The sequence below is a fragment of the Muntiacus reevesi genome, chromosome 14, assembly GCF_963930625.1.
Source record: "Muntiacus reevesi chromosome 14, mMunRee1.1, whole genome shotgun sequence".
Lineage (NCBI taxonomy): Eukaryota > Metazoa > Chordata > Mammalia > Artiodactyla > Cervidae > Muntiacus > Muntiacus reevesi.
In genome coordinates, this window is record NC_089262.1 from 64368710 (window position 1) to 64384570 (window position 15861).

Below are 15861 nucleotides of genomic sequence, written 5' to 3' on the forward strand. Positions count from 1 at the left end.
GCTCAGGAGCTACCTTTTGGAAAACTACAGTTAAAAATGCATGATCAGAAAAGGAATTCCTTGGCTGATTATTCCTTGGCTGAGAATTTGCAGGAAGGTGGGAGGATGTGCCTTAGCAGGAAGGAGGAAACTGAGGCAGGGGCAAGACCCCCGCCGCCCCGTGGTGGCTCCAGTGATACAATGCTGCTGGCAGTATCACCATGGCGCACTTGTCGTCACCAATGGTGCTGCCCGCACTGGGTCTTCCTGTGCCTCCCGGACTCTTAACCCTGCCAGAGCCGCGAGGAGCCATCTCCTACTCTGTGCCTTTGGCTCATTCCTTCCAGGAAGCGTTGGGGAGAAAACAAAGGATGCCCAGTCAATTTGCATTTTAGATAATAAATATATTTTTTTATCAGACAAAATGGTTGTTTATCTGAGATTCAAATGTAACTGGGCATCCTATTACTTGCTAACTCTGGTCACTCCATGTCCAGAGGGCCGTGCTCTGCTTCACGTTGGTGGGAGGGGACTTCTGCCCCTTCTACTTCTGTGGCGAGAATGCCAACCTAGGGGCATTGGACTGAGCACATTATTGAATGCAGAATAGCCCAAAGAGAAAATAGCAACTGCCACTTCTCAAAAACCTCTCTTTATGAAAAAGTTACCTGCCTAAATTGTTTTCAAAGCTGCCTTCACCCACAGAGGTGCTGGGTGGTAGGTATGACTCCCATGGGCATTCCTCTTCTGCACCCATTTTTCGTAACACAGAGAATGCCTCTTTCATCCCCTCCCCCTGCTGAAACATCCCGGGGGCAGAGAACGCAAGAATCTTTTGGGAAGGGCCACTAGTCCTTTCAAGTGAGTCCCCATCACTCCAGAGCGAGTAAAGGAAGGAACTGAGCTGGAACAGAAATAATCTATGGGGTTGACTGTCTAGACAGGGCTCTGGCTGGGGAGGGGAGCAGGCAGAAGCGGGCTCTGGCCAGAGCCGAAACTCAAGGCATTGCCACCAGTCCTTCCCAAGCCGTCCTCAGACCGGGCTGTCTGAGCCCTGGCCAGGACTGGCCTGGGGCTGTCGCTCGCTCTCATTTCAAAGGATTGGTGCTTCCACTGAAGGAAAAGCTTGAACTTTCACAGTTAGAAAGTTAACAAAAGGTAAGACACATTGGATGCTTCCTCCTCTTTCTTATCTGTTTGTTTGGAGGAGGGCTGTGAGAGAAAATAAAGGTTTTAGTTATAAAGCTTTGGCCTGCGATCAAGTTTAGAAAGAAAGGCATCTACTAATTGAAAACATTACTTTGGGGGCCTTTAAATCAGGGGAAACAGGTGCAGGTTTGTGGTTTTAGAGAGAGTATTTCTTTTGGAAAAAAATAAAGGAAAGTGCCCCAGATAGGGTCCCTCCAAGGCCAGCAGGCTTTTACTTTTCAGCCCTTAATTACCTAGAAGGTGAGTGAAAAGATTAACTGGAAAGTTGAAAGAAAAAATCAACTCTCAGCCTTCTAGGTAATACTCCAAACCCTTCTCTTTTTCTCTTTGGGGCTGAACATTTTGATAACACTCTCTTACAATACTGTCCATTCTCGAATGGATTCCCACACCTCACCTACTTTTATTCTTAATCCTGTGATGAAAAACCTGGGCTTCCCTTCTCAGCAGAGCTGGGATTTGACCATTACAGTGACATATTTTCCAGTGTTTCCCCTGGGTATGAAGGGGCAGACATTTCAAGGTCAAAAGTCTCAGGAGAAAAGGGTGATGATTCTGTGCCTACTGTGTGTTGGCTGCTTGGTAGCCTCATGTATCTCTGCATCCCCATGGTAAAAGAGGGTTTTTTTTGAAACCTCTTGATGGTTGAGGAAATGGAGGCTTAGAGAGGAGAAGTGACATGCCCCAAGACGGCCCAGCGAGGAAGCAGTCGAGTTGAACTTGAAAGGCAGGTCCGTCTGACTGTCTTGCTCTGTCACAGTGCATCACCTCCCACCTTCGTAAGCATGGAGTGGTAAATCAAGTTAACAGCTATGAACATACCCAGAAGCTTTGTCTTTGAAATAGCTCACAACATCTTCCTGCTTTAGAGAACTATTGAGCAGGTTTATTTGCAGTTAAGGGTATATGACTGTCATGTTTTTAGGAGAGAGGCTGCTGATCAAGAAAGGCAGTCCTCAAGAAACTAATGCCATGTATCAGTTATCTGCTGCTGTGTAACAAATTACCCCCAAACTCAGTGTCTTAGAAGCACAGCATCCACTGCCTCTTAGTTTCTACAGTTCAGCAGTCTGGGTGCAACTTAGCAGGGTCCTCTGGCTCGGGGTCCCTCACAGACTAGCAGTCAGGGTGTTATCGACGACTGAAGTCATCAGAAGGAATGGCTGGGAAACAGTCTCCTTCCAAGCTGACTGACATGGTCGTTGGCAGCTTTCAGTTCCCCAAGGGCTGTCGGTTTCTGTCTCATGGCTGACAGCTGGAGGGGCCCTCCGTCCTTGTCACGGGGGCCCTCCCGCATGGATGCTTGCTTCATCGAAGTGTACAAAGGAAGAAGGCAGTAGGAGTATGTTAGTAAGATGGGAACCATAGTCTTTTGTAACCTAGTCATGGGTGTGATGTCCCATCAGTTCTGCTGTAATCTTTGCAGTAAGTGCAAAGATTCGCTAGGTTCAGCCTACACTCAGGACGAAGTGATTATATGGGGTGGAGGTGGGGGGTTTGAATACCAGGAGGTGCGGGACCACCAGAAGCCATGTCAGTAGCCACCTGTCACGCATCAGTAGAGTGGAGATGGTGGTCATGATGCTAACAACGGTAGCTACCATTTCGTGGCTGCTGCTGCTGTGCCAGCCCCTGGGCTAAATCCCTTCTGTGTGTTGTCTCATGTAATTGCCACACTGCTCTTTGAACCTGGAGAATGGAGTGGCAACCCACTCCAGTATTCTTGCCTGGACAGAGGAGCCTGGCAGTCTACAGTCCACAGGGTCGCGAAGAGTCGGACCTGACTGAAGCCACTTAGCATGCACACACGCTCTTTGAACCAGGAAGATACAAGAACTTCCCTGAGTTCCTGCAGCAAAGACGCGAGAACCTGACTGGTGCTTTCCTCTCCTAATACCCTTCCTTTACATAATGCAGATCCTTGACCTACACCCACTGAGCTTCTGGGGCCAGAACAAGCCCCTGTTGTGATAAGAATCAAGAAAACAAAGCTGAGCTCACTACTCATCAGAAAATTGCAAGGGAACACACCAGAAGCTATTTCTTACCCATCAGATTAGAAACAAAAATTAAAGTTGTTGAGAGTGTGGGGAATTCTCATGCACAGCTGAGAGACTATAAATTTGTACTGCCACTTTGGAGGGAAATTTGGCAGGATCTATTAAAATTTTAAAAGGACATAAAAATAAAAAATGTGCATAGCCTATGTGCATAGCCTATGACCCCGCAATTACACTTCTGAGTATCTACCCTGGAGAAATACTTGCACATGTGCATGAAGAGCCTTGGGCAAGAATTTTCATTTCAGTGTTGTTTCTAAGAAGTAAATAGTGACATTGGAAATGGTCTCAATGGTTTCAATGTCCATCAGTAAAAAAAAAATGGCTAAATAAATTGTGGAGCATCTGTACTATGGAAAATTATGAAGCAGGTAAAGAGAATGAGGTAGATCTATAAGTATGGCAAGGAAATATCTATAACGCATATTGTTGAATGAGAAAGACAAGATATACAATGATACTGTCAATATGATTCCATGTATGTAACCCCAGCAATATTATATTTTATTTATACACTATTAAGGGGCTTCCCAGGTGGTTCAGGAATAAAGAATCCATTTGCCAGTGCAGGAGATGCAGGTTCAATCCCTCGGTCGTGAAGATCCCCTGGAGAAGGAAACGGCAACCTGCTCCAGTATCCTTGCCTGGGAAATCCTATGCACAGAGGAGCCTGGAAAGCTACAGTCCATGGGATTGCAAAAGAGTCGGACACAATTTAGGGACTAAACAACAACAACAACATACACACAATTACATACCCACACACATATATATATTGAATATATACAAATACAAATATATTCAAATGCATGAGGATGGTCTGGCAGGGGGTTTACCAACCGGATAACAGGAGAGGAGGGGAGGGTAAGAGGCAAAAGTTGAGGGATGGTCAAAGGAGACTTTAATTTTGTATGTAATATTTTTGATATTTTTTTGAAAGAAAAAGTTAAATTGCCTTACTTATATCCGCTGAGCCTGTCTCTTTTAAAAATCATCCCTGGAATCTCCGTCCAACGATTTCCCTTACCTTGTAGTGGTCAGAGCTGGGTCACATGGCCACCCTTAACTGCGAAAGAGATTGGAAAGGTGAATAGTTTTCAGCTGTGCCCCGAGGGGGACATGAAGAGGAAGAGAGTTGTCAGCCTCTGTTGAGTGGCCAGTTAAAAATATCTGCTGTAGCTCATCCTTTTAGTTACCCAACCTCCACACATACCTTTCTTTCTGGACATATACTCTATATATTTTATCCAAAGTTCAAAGTCAATTACTGCATCCATCTCGAAGTCCAGGAATCCAAGTGATTATGTGCCTCCCACTCATCTGGTCCAGTTGTGAGAGGAGGCTGCCTATTATCTCAGTTACATCTGAGGCAGGCACTGAGATGGGTGTCTTTTCTGGGGGCTTCACAGCTTTAGTGGCTTATTTCTTCTTGTGTGAGTTTGACTTCCAGAGATTATTTTTAGAGTTTAACAGTTCCAGGTTATCATAGGGCCAGACTCAGATTGTTTTGAAAATATGCATCCGTCAACAATGTCAGAAAGAAAAACACCAATACAGCATATTAACGCATATATATGGAATTTAGAAAGATGGTAACAATGACCCTATATGCGAGACAGCAGAAGAGACACAGATGTAAAGAACAGTCTCTTGGACTCTGTGGGAGAAGGCGAGGCTGGAGTGATTTGAGAGGAGAGCATTGAAACATGTATATTATCATGAAATAGATCGCCAGTCCAGGTTTGATGCATGAGACAAGGCGCTCAGGGCTGGTGCACTGGGATGAGCCTGAGGGATGGGATGGGGAGGGAGGTGGGAGGGGGGTTCAGGATGGGGAACACATGTACACCCATGGCTGATTCATGTCAGTATATGGCAAAACCACTACAATATTGTAAAGTAATTAGCCTCAATTAAAATAAATTAATTAATTTTAAAAATGTGGTAGAAATCCAGTCTTTGATTTGTGTAAGTAACCACAGCAAAGATTTCATCTAGATGTAGCATGTAAGCCTTAATAGTCCCATCTCTTACCCATTCTTTGTCTGTATTCTGCCTAACCCTCTAGTCCTAAATTCATTGGGTGTTCGGGGCCATTAAAAGTAGTAATCTTGGGACTTCTCTGGTCCAGTGGCTAAGACTCTGCTTCCAATGCAGGGGGCCCAGGATCATATCACTGGTCAGGCAACTAGATCCCACATGCCACAACTAAGGGTTCACATGCCATAGCCAAAGGTCCCGCACAAGGCAGTGAACATCCCACAGTTTGCAACTAAGACCTGCTGCAGCCAAATAAATCAATATTAAAAATAGTAATATTGGGTGGAGAGACACCTCCTCTTGTTTGATCCTTGTGTGTTGGTCAATGCTCCTCCTTCAAGGGCTTCCCAGGGGGCGCATGGTAAAGAATCTGCCTGCCAATGCAGGAGATACAAGAGACGCAGGCTCAACCTCTGGGTGGGAAAGATCCCCTCAAGTAGGAAATGGCAACCCACTCCAGTATTCTTGCCATGGACAGAGGAACCTGAAGGGATACAGTTCATGGGGTTGCAAAGAGTTGGGCACAGTTGAGCGAGTGCCTGCACGCGCACGCGCACACACACACACACACACACACACGCACGTACACACACACACACACGCACACACACACACACCCCTCCTTTATTTGACAGAGAAGTGTTAAGGAGAGGGTCTAGACGGGAACCTGAAGGTGAACATTGCTCAGTGTGACCAACTCTTTGTGACCCCGTGGACTGGACAGTCCAGGGGATCCTCCAGACCAGAGTACTGGACTGGGCAGCCCTTCCCTTCTCCAGGGGATCTTCCTGACCCAGGAACTGCACCCAGGCGTCCCGCATTGCAGGCAGGTTCTTCACCAGCTGAGCCACCAGGGAAGGCCTAGACAATCACCTGAGACCCTGATCTAGCCTTCTGCTAACACTGCAGTTTCACTGTTGTTACTTGGACTTTTTCCACTTAAAAAGCTTCAAGTTATGGGATTCTTGGTCAGTTGAGATTTTGGGTCACAGTCAGACAGTGCCTTTCTCAGCAAAGCTGTATCCCTTTCACCTGCTTGCAGACAGGCTCGCCCTTGTCTGAGATCATCTCTCTCTTTTAGGATTTTGTTAAAAATGGCAAGAAGCAGTCAGTATGGATGACTGTTCTGGAATTTTCCTACTATTTCTTCTGTCTCTATAACCTCAATTGGCATAAAGTGTTATGGTAGAGCAGACAAGTTGACCAGATGTTAGCCACTGCATAAAAAGTCATCTGCTTCAGTCACTAACGATCAGGTCCTTCGTCTCCTGAGTTTCACGTTCTGTTACTGTCATTACCCCACTCCTGGTAACGATATTTAAAAAAGAATCAGGCAGGACTTTCAGTTGTGTGCAGCAGAGATTGAATGCATCTTCTTAAGCAGAAAAGGAGATTAACTAAAGGGTACTGGGAAATTTAGAATTGTCGCAAGGGGGAAGAATTGGGGTCAAGGCTAAGTTGCCAGAAATAATGTCCTCAAAGTTCTGGGGAATCAATATGATGAGAAAACTGTTGCCACTGGGATGACCAAGTGGTGAGTGCTATAGCATGCATTGCTGTCAGGGTTTCAAATTCAGTGTAGCTAATGCTTCTACCAGTACTGATGCTCTTACGGTGCCAGTAATGTGACTTTTCAACCATCAGGCAACCAGAGGCCTCTGCTGCTACCTTTACCAGAAAAGTGTGTTTTGAACAACCTTCTCTGCCTAGGTTGGCTACTTTATATTCAAAATCTGCATAAATACTTTTTATTGGTGGCACGGAGAATATAGGCCTGTGACTAGGTGCAAAGAGGCTGGAGAAGCAAGTTTTCTGAATTCTCCTGTAGGAAGACTTCATAAGGATGAAGAGTCCAAAAACATATTGGGATATTGTGATTCATAATAAGAAATATGTTTTTGATCTTCCCCCCCATTTCTGGCACAGAGCTCCTAAAACCCTTGAAATTTCCTAAAGGAGAAATTGAAAAGACGTCTTTTGTTATGTTAATGAGTGATTTGTGGAAAGGCCCCAAAGACAGTTTGATCCCTGAGTGGGAAGATCCCCCAGATGAGGAAATGGTAACCCACTCCAGTATTCTTGCCTGGAGAATTCAGTGGACAGAGGAACCTGCAAGGCTACAGTCCATGGAGCTGGACATGACTGAGCACGTGGCATTTAGGTCAGTAGGGATGGAGGCAGGTTGCCCAGAGGAACCAACCAGGAGATTAAAGGGTTAGAACTTTCCCATCCCTTGAGCTCCAAAGAATAGAGGGGCTGAAGATTCAGTTCCATTACCAAATGGCCAATGATTTACAAACCTATATAATTTAATCAAATTCCTATATAATGAAGCCGCCATAAAAACTCTACAGGATGGTTTGGAGAGCTTCTAGGTCGCTAAATTTGTGGAGATGCTGGAAGAGTGATGCACTCAGAGAGGCTATGGAAGGACAGTGCCCTTCCCGCATACACACTTTGTCCTATGCATTTCTTCTCTCTGACTGTTAGTGAGCTGTATCCTTTAATAATAAACTGGTAAATGCAAGTGAATATTCCTTTGAGTTTTGTGAACCACTCTAGCCAATCATTGGAACCTGAGGAGGGCATCATGGGAAACTCTGATTTACAGTCAGTTAGTCAGAAACAGTTAACAGCCTGGACTTGAAAATGGCATTAGAACTGGGGCCATTTTGTAGGACTGAGCCCTTCATTTGTGGGATCTGATGCTCTCACCAGATTTATAGTGTCAGGACTGAATGTAGTTAATTGCTTGGTGGCATGGAAAAAAAACATAAATATATATCAAGGATGCTCACCAGTTACTGGGCCTCCAGACACGGCAACAGCGTTCATTCATTCACAGATTCAGAATGGTTTCCTCAAGAGTTCCAGGGTCTTCCTTTATGGTGACCAGATGGCTGAGAAGCTCCAAAATCCCACTGTTTCAAATTCAAGCCCAATGGGGAAAAGCAAGAATTTTTTTTTCTCACAGCCTTTTGAGGTTCACTTTGATTGAACAGGCTAGGTCAAGTGCCCGTTTCTGAATTAGTTCCAGTGGCCAAAAGCATGGCCTGCTTTGATGGGCCAGGAATGCATCATGTGCTCCATACCTGAAACAGAGATTCTCATCCAGACCTCACAATCTAAGGAAGGAGGTTATATATTTTTCCCTCAAAATATTGGGAAATGGAGAATAGTTTCTTAAAAGCAAGCAAACCAAAGAGTTCCTATCTTCTATTCTATATAAAGGGAGGAGCATTTTGCACAAGTCATCTAACACTTCCTTACATCTTTTGTCTGTTTTGTTTACTTATATCAGTATAAAGTCATGGGTTCCTATCTTGTTCCATAGGTTATAATCTGTTACTATCATTATTTGTTTTGATGTTTAAATTGTCCCAGATTTGACCAAGAAGAACTCCTTTGACTACATTTTGTATCCTTTTGATGTGCTGCGGTCTTTCTCTGAGTATCCTCTCACTTTCACTGGTAAAAGATATTCCAGGCATGTCTCATACTTTCCCTGGCCCAGCCTTGGAATCAGTAATCATTGGGTCTGGGATTTGATTTTACCTTACTTTCAAGTAATGACAGCCTGTTTCTCTTTCATGGATACTGGCAGAGTACATGAGACGCCTGAGTCAGAGACAAAGGACTTTATTACTCATGACACAGGAAGTAACATGAGCATCAGCATAGTTGAATCCATTTTCCTGCCCCCAAGTCCAACTGAAGCAACGTGAAATGGCCCAGATAGATGCATGGCATTTGCATTACAGCTGAAGAACACTGAGCTTGGGAAATCCACTGCTTTTATAGCAAGTACTAAGCAAGACTTCTCTTCACCCTGGAGGTAGACATTATTCCTTCTGAAGATTGTTCACTGCAAACACAACTCTGAGATGGGCCCGGAAAGGAGTGGTCAGGCCAGATCCTTTCATTCTTAGCACAGCAAGTTAAGAATATCCAGCGATGCTCAGGCCTATAGCAAATTATGTCTTCGAACAGCCATTTCTGCACAGACCTTTTAATGGCAAGTGGTGTTTAGAAACCAAGATCTGTTTGCTGGGTGTGCTCATTGTCTTGAGCTATTTTTACTCTTAGGTGCTCTCGGAAGACAGAGTTGGGAATATATGTGCATACATAACACACATTTATGCTTAATTATCTATCTGTCATCTGCCTATCTAATCATCTGTCATCTATCTATCTACCTTTCTTTCTCCATAAGTTCACACTGATATCTCTAATCCAATACCACAGATTGATTCCAGATTTCTGCCTTTCCATATTTATGATGTTCTTCTCTAGTAATGAGAAATGTAAGATATTTCACTTTAGCTTATTTTCTTCATGCTCCTGCAGTCTTGTCACTGCCACTGCTACTCACCCTCCAGTCATGTGGGCAACCTCCTGATCGCTCTGGCTCTAACCTGGTGTGCTGGGGTGTGTCTCCCCTCCCCTGCCCCTCTGATCAGGCTCCGATGCCCCGTGCTGGCCCACTGCCCCTGCCGCTGCTTCTGAGGACATTCTCCTCCACTCACCCAAGCTCTGAACCCCATGCCAGGCTGCTCCCACTTCTCACCTGCCTGGTGAGACAGCCTATGCCAGCCCACCCTCCTACACGCTTCAACATGCTGGGCAGGCCCACTGCTGCTGCCACCACTCTGCATAGACACCTCTCACCTCACTCGGATTCTGGAACTCCCCGCTCTCACCTTCTGAAGATGCCTACCTTGTTCAACTGCAGCCAATGGCTTCTAGACAGAATTAATCGAGGACAGAGGAAAAAGGGAGAGGAACCAGTGGCCATTTTTAATGGCTGCAAAACACTATGTTTGTGTCTGTGATCTAGTGTGCTTAACCACCTCCCTATAGTACTAAATAGAGGGTATTTGTATTTTTTTCTAAATGCCATTCCAGGAATCAAACTATGAACATAAATTTTTGTGCATCTTTCTTTGCACCTCCCTGATGATTTTATTAGGATAGATTCCTAGAAGGGGAATGGTTCCTGGGTCATAGGGGAGGACTATTTATGCAGCTCCTGGTCTTTATAGCATAGCTTCAGTGTTCATCTTACAGTTCCTACACTCTTGAATAAATAAGCAACCATGACTCTGTCCCAGAGACTGCCTAGGATTTTCTACAGATGATAGTTGTTTCACAGCTTGATGACATCACCTCCTTTTTTACACCAAGACTGATGTGGGAAATTCTGTATAAATACTCTGCATCAACAAGGCATTGTGTCACCAGGCCTCTTAAAGATGGGCAGCTTGCTGCAATACGGCTGGCTTAGCCTGTGCGGGACAGGCGCCCATGATTTATAAGGTCCAAACATGAAGTCTTCAGGAAAGTTGGTGAAGTACTTTATAGGTCACCTGTATTTTTCCTACCATAGATGTTTTGACTCACGGGTTTCCTTTATGTCACTCTGTCCATAGTCTAGGTATTATTAAAATGGAATAAAGAGGTTACTGTACCAGAAACTGAGTAGCACACAGGAGGGAGTTTGTGATTCTAAATGAGAAAAGAAAGAAATAACAGGCGAGAGAACTAATTGGGGCAAACACTGGCAGCCAGGCAGCCAGGCATTCGTTGCATGAGGGCCACTGGCCTGGCTTTGTGCTGGGAGCTGTTAGGAAGTCACTTGTCCATTCACTCAGTAAACACTGACCAGTCACTGACTGCATTCAGACCATGTCCTAGATTCTGGGGACATAAGAGAAAAGACATCGACCCCACTCCAAAGGGACTTTCAGTCTAGAAAAGGAGAAGCCCAATCAATAATGTAATTTCTGCTGGATCTTTTTCTTCTCATTTATTTTTTGTGGTTGATTTCTAGTTTCATGCCATTGTGATCAGAAAAGATGCTTGAAATTATTTCTATACTCTTAAATCGATTGAGACTTGCTTTGTGTCCTAGTATATGGTCCATTCTAGAGCTTGTTCCATGTGCACTTGTCTTCTGGAGCTTCTAATCCAGCTCAGGGAAGGTTCTGAACGAAGTTCTTGAAATAGAAAAAATGTATTGGCTAAGTGGCTGAGATGGGCAAAGTTTTCTCAGACAGAGGAATCTGCATTACCCAAAGCACATGATCCTGTCAGCTTCCCAGCCAAGATTCAGTGTGTATGTTCCACAGGTCCAGCCCTGCCCTAGGAACTAAGGGGAATAAGTTTCATACTCCATATTTTAGCAGGGAAGGTTGTGAGAGGATCATCTGCATAAGATTATTGAATGACTTCTGCATGTAGGCTGAATTCCAAGTGTCTTCCCTGATACACAAGGCTTGTTTGGGTAGCGTTTGCTGTGTGACAAATAGCCACAAATTCTCACTGGTATACCACAGTAAGAATTGATCGGTCTTGCTCTTGCATCTGTGGGTTGGCTGGGATGTGGCAGATGTTGCCTGGGCCCAACTGGGCTTGACTCCAGGCTGTATGTTGAGTCCCAGGTCTGTTCCATATGTCTCTGCCTTCTTAGATCACCTATTGCTTAGAGCATATTCTTGATATGGTGACAGGCCAGGGTATAAGGGGGGCAGTCCTAATCTTGGAAGCACACGTCTTGCCTTGGCCCTCTTCGTATCTGCTAGCATCCACAGGTCAAAGCAAGTCACATGGCTAAACCCAAAGTGTAGGGACAGGAACGCGCACTCTGAGGGCCACAGCAGAAGTAGGGTTTATAATATATCCTCTGCAGTCTGGCCCCTGCAGACCTCCTCCTCCCACCGCTTCTTCCCTCTGGCACCTCTGCTGCAGCCACCCCAGACCTTCTGAGTCTCCTGGGCCTGCCTTGATTTTTCACCCGTGGTATCTGTACACACACATTCTGTGAGCCTAAAGTGCTCTTCTTTGCCTGTCCTCCAGGTCGAGTCCATCTCTTCCTTTCTGAATGAGCAAGGCTTGGCTGTCAAGATCAAGGGTGTTCTTACTTTTCTTTTTTTTTCCTCTCCATCCCTGTGAGTGGTAAGGACGCTTTGGGGCCTTACTTGGTGCCTGGTTCTCTCTCATGGTTTCTCTCTTTTTCTCCCTCCCTCCATCTTCCCCTCTCTTTCTTCTATTTATTCTCAGTATACATTGATATGATGATTTTATTTTATCTTAAGATTTTTTGATGTGGAAATTTTTTGAGGTCTTCATTGAATTTGTTACAGTATTGCTTCTGTTATATACATATATTTAGTCCATGAGACATGTGGGGTCTTAGCTCCCTGAGAAGGGATTGAAACCCTCACCCTCTGCATTGGAAGGCAAAGTCTTAACCACTGGACTGCCAGGGAAGTCCGCAGTATAATTATTTTAATATTAAGATTTGGAGTAGGGCAAGACACCTATCGTGTGGGCCAGGGTGGCTGGGTATGGTTCATCTGGTGACAAGGACAGTCTCTCAGGAAGTTACCTGCCCACCCTCCCACCCACCTCAGAGTTGGCATTAGGTGGGCTTGCTGCTCTGGGGGTCCTCATCCATCAGCTGTGGACTCTGAGGCCTTGGGTGGTGCTCTGCAGCCTGGCTGGGTTTCCAGGACAGCCTGGGCCTAGGGATGGTAAGAGGCCCACATCCTGCCGATCAGGAGGTTCCAGGAGATTTCCACTGCTGGTGCTCTGGAGCTTGCATCCCCAAGGGAGAGACGATGTGTGTGAGAAAGCTTCATACATGTTCCTACGAAAGGTGCTTCCTGTGCCCCTGGCTAACACAGTGAGAGAAGTTAACCTTCTGCAGGAGGACTTGCTTAACCACCCTTTGGTGGGATTGGTTCAGAGCTGGTATATGCAGAGTTTTTTTTTGAACTTCTAAAATAAGAAAATAAGAGCCCTGAAGATCCACGGGTCTTGGATAACTTTCTACAAGTCCTAATTAAAGTCAGAAATAAACATAATGATGTGGCCCCTACAATGGCCCAAGGAGTGATTGAGTACAAGAAGTTTGGGTTTGATCCATTCATTAGCAGTAACACCCAGTATTTTCTGGACTGATTTTATACCAACCGCTTCTCTTTCACATGCTTATTAACCAGCACACACTTCTGTTTGGCGGTGACACCAATCCTGCACGTTCAAAACACATCGGAAATATTGATCCCACCTGCAGCGTCATTGATGTTGTGAAAGATGTGTGTGAAACTGCCAAGACGCTTTGTGAACAGTGTTATCTGGTACCTCCAGAACTGGAAGTTGAAGAATTCAGTGCCAAAGCTCCAAACAAACCTATTCAGGTAGTTTATGTGCCCTCACACCTCTTTCCCATGCTCTTTGAGTTGTTCAAGAATTCAATGAGAGCAACAGTCAAACCGTATGAAGATAGAAAAGAGGGTACCAACTGTTAAAACCCTGGTTACTCTGGTAAAGACTTATCCACTAAGATAAGTGACCTATAGGTGGTGGGTTCCACTCCGAAAAATAGATCGCCTATTTCACTACATGTATTCAACTACTCTGAGACCTAGCCTGGAGCTTACCCGAGCCGCCCCATTGGTTGGATTTGGTTATGGCTTGCCAATTTCTCGTCTGTATGCTAGATATTTTCAAGGAGATCTAAAACTCTATTCTATAGAAGGTGTGGTTACTGATGCTGTCGTTTATTTCAATGCCCTTTCGAGTGAAGCACTTGAGAGACTTCTGGCTTTTAACAAGTCCACATGGCGCCCTTATAAGAGCACAGATGAAGCTGATGATTGGCGCAACCCCAGCCGTGAGCCCAGGGACGCTTCCGAATACAAGGCAAAACAGGACAAGATGAAAGCTGACAGAACTTTGTAAAGAACTGAATGCTCCAGTCCTCTCCGTGAAGAAAAGATGGCCTTCTGCAAGTCACCCAGAAAGAGCTCCTTTCCTCCACCAACTCTGAATGTGGCGCTATAGATCATCCAGTGCTCGAATGCGTATTTTTCTCCATAGAAACTGGACCTTTTCCACAGAAGTTTCCTGTAGCTACTTCATAGCTTCCACTAAAGTAGTATCTTGAGTTATTTTTGATAGTACATTGCTGCGGTTTGGTTGGCGCCTGTCATAAGGGGACACAGAGCCTTTTTAGCACCCGCGCCCTCATACTTCCGTCTGCTTTATCATAGACTGTCTGCAGCCTCCCCAGATCTCTCACCTCCCTCCCCATTCCAGATACAGCCGATCTCTACTGCTGCTCTTTGTGACCAAATACCATGTTGGTCCCAAACCAACAACTAAGGCCTTGGGGCGTCTGGAAGTTGAAGACGTCAGCTGAGCATGTCTTGATATTCTGATCCCAGGGCCCTTCCTCTCTCTTATGCATCCCTCCTCACTCTCTGCTTTGGACTCTGGCCTTCTTCCATCAGACCGGTTCCTCATTGTGAGCTGTAGGTACTCTCATGTTAGATTTCCCTCTTAGGTGCATTGATTTCATTTTGAAATTCATTTGTACATGTCCATTCTGCCGATTAAAGCATTCCAAAAATTGACAACAACAACAACAAAAAGATTTGGAGTAGAGATCAGTGGCCTTACTTTGAGCTCAGATTTTGTCTAGAGTGCTCTGCCTTTTATAAGAGTCATCTGAGATACTGTTTCTGAAATGCTTCCTTGGTTTGTCTTCTGTTCTTGCTCCTTGGGTTTCCTCAGGGGGAGGGTGGTGATGGTGGTGATAAAAGGAAAACCTGGTGGCCCAGGTTTTCCTAGGGCCCCCCTGTTGATACCATCAAATAGTTTCCAATTTATACCCTCCTCACCCCCACCAACCTCAGACCCAGGGGAGGTTGCCCAGAGTGCCTTTCAACAGTTTTTAGTGAATGAATGAGTGAGAGAATGGCTGGATGCATTTTCTTAAAGCAGCTTTCTGCTCATTGTCAGGGCCTTGGTGGAGTCTACCAACCAGGCTTCCAAAGTCAGGAGGTTGAAGGAGCAATGAGAAGACCCAGGCCTGCACATCTTAGTCAGCTTTTAAAGCTGCTTCAGCAGCAGTCACAGAATCCAGTTCTGAGGGGCAGGCATGTTTGTAAGCAGACCCAGCTTTGGAGTAGGAACTTAGCTTTAAGCATCCTATTTGGAGAGTCTGTAGAAAATTATGGAGCTCTGGGGAACCAGCCTGGGGCCACTCATAGTCCAGTTAGGGCCTCTAATTCCCTTTAGAAGAGCTTTTTTTTTCAGTTAACATGAGTGTTGAGCAGGTCAAGCATTTCCAGCCATTATGGATAGTAAGTAGAGAGATTCTACAAATGCAACAGTCAACCCAGTGCCCTAATAGGCTGCATTTTTGTTGGTCTAAATTGTGGCTTGTTCTTGCAATTTAGTAGAGGAGAAAACTGAGGCTAGGAGAGGTAAAGTGGTCTCCCCAAGGTTACACAGCTGGGGTATGGCAGAGGCAGGCACTGGGTCTTATTTGTGGCATGTGGGCTTTCCTCTTATTGTGACTGGCAGGCTCAGTACTTGCCCCAGGGGATGTGGGATCTTAGTTCCCCAACCAGGGATCAAAGTATTAGAAGGTGGATTCTTAACCACTGGACCACAGGAAAGTTCAAGGAAGCTGAACTTGTGAAGGCAGAGGTTGAAGGCTTTGACATTTACGTAGGATGTGGGGCAGGGTCAAAGACCAAGATCAAGTCTGCAAATAATAACA

At 45.2% G+C, this 15861-nt stretch overlaps 1 pseudogene; it reads left to right on the forward strand.

Moving 5' to 3' along the window:
• The first annotated feature begins 200 nt into the window (after window positions 1-200).
• LOC136146435 (pyruvate dehydrogenase (acetyl-transferring) kinase isozyme 3, mitochondrial pseudogene) lies at window positions 201-14033 on the forward strand (annotated as a pseudogene).
• The last annotated feature ends 1828 nt before the right edge of the window (window positions 14034-15861 follow it).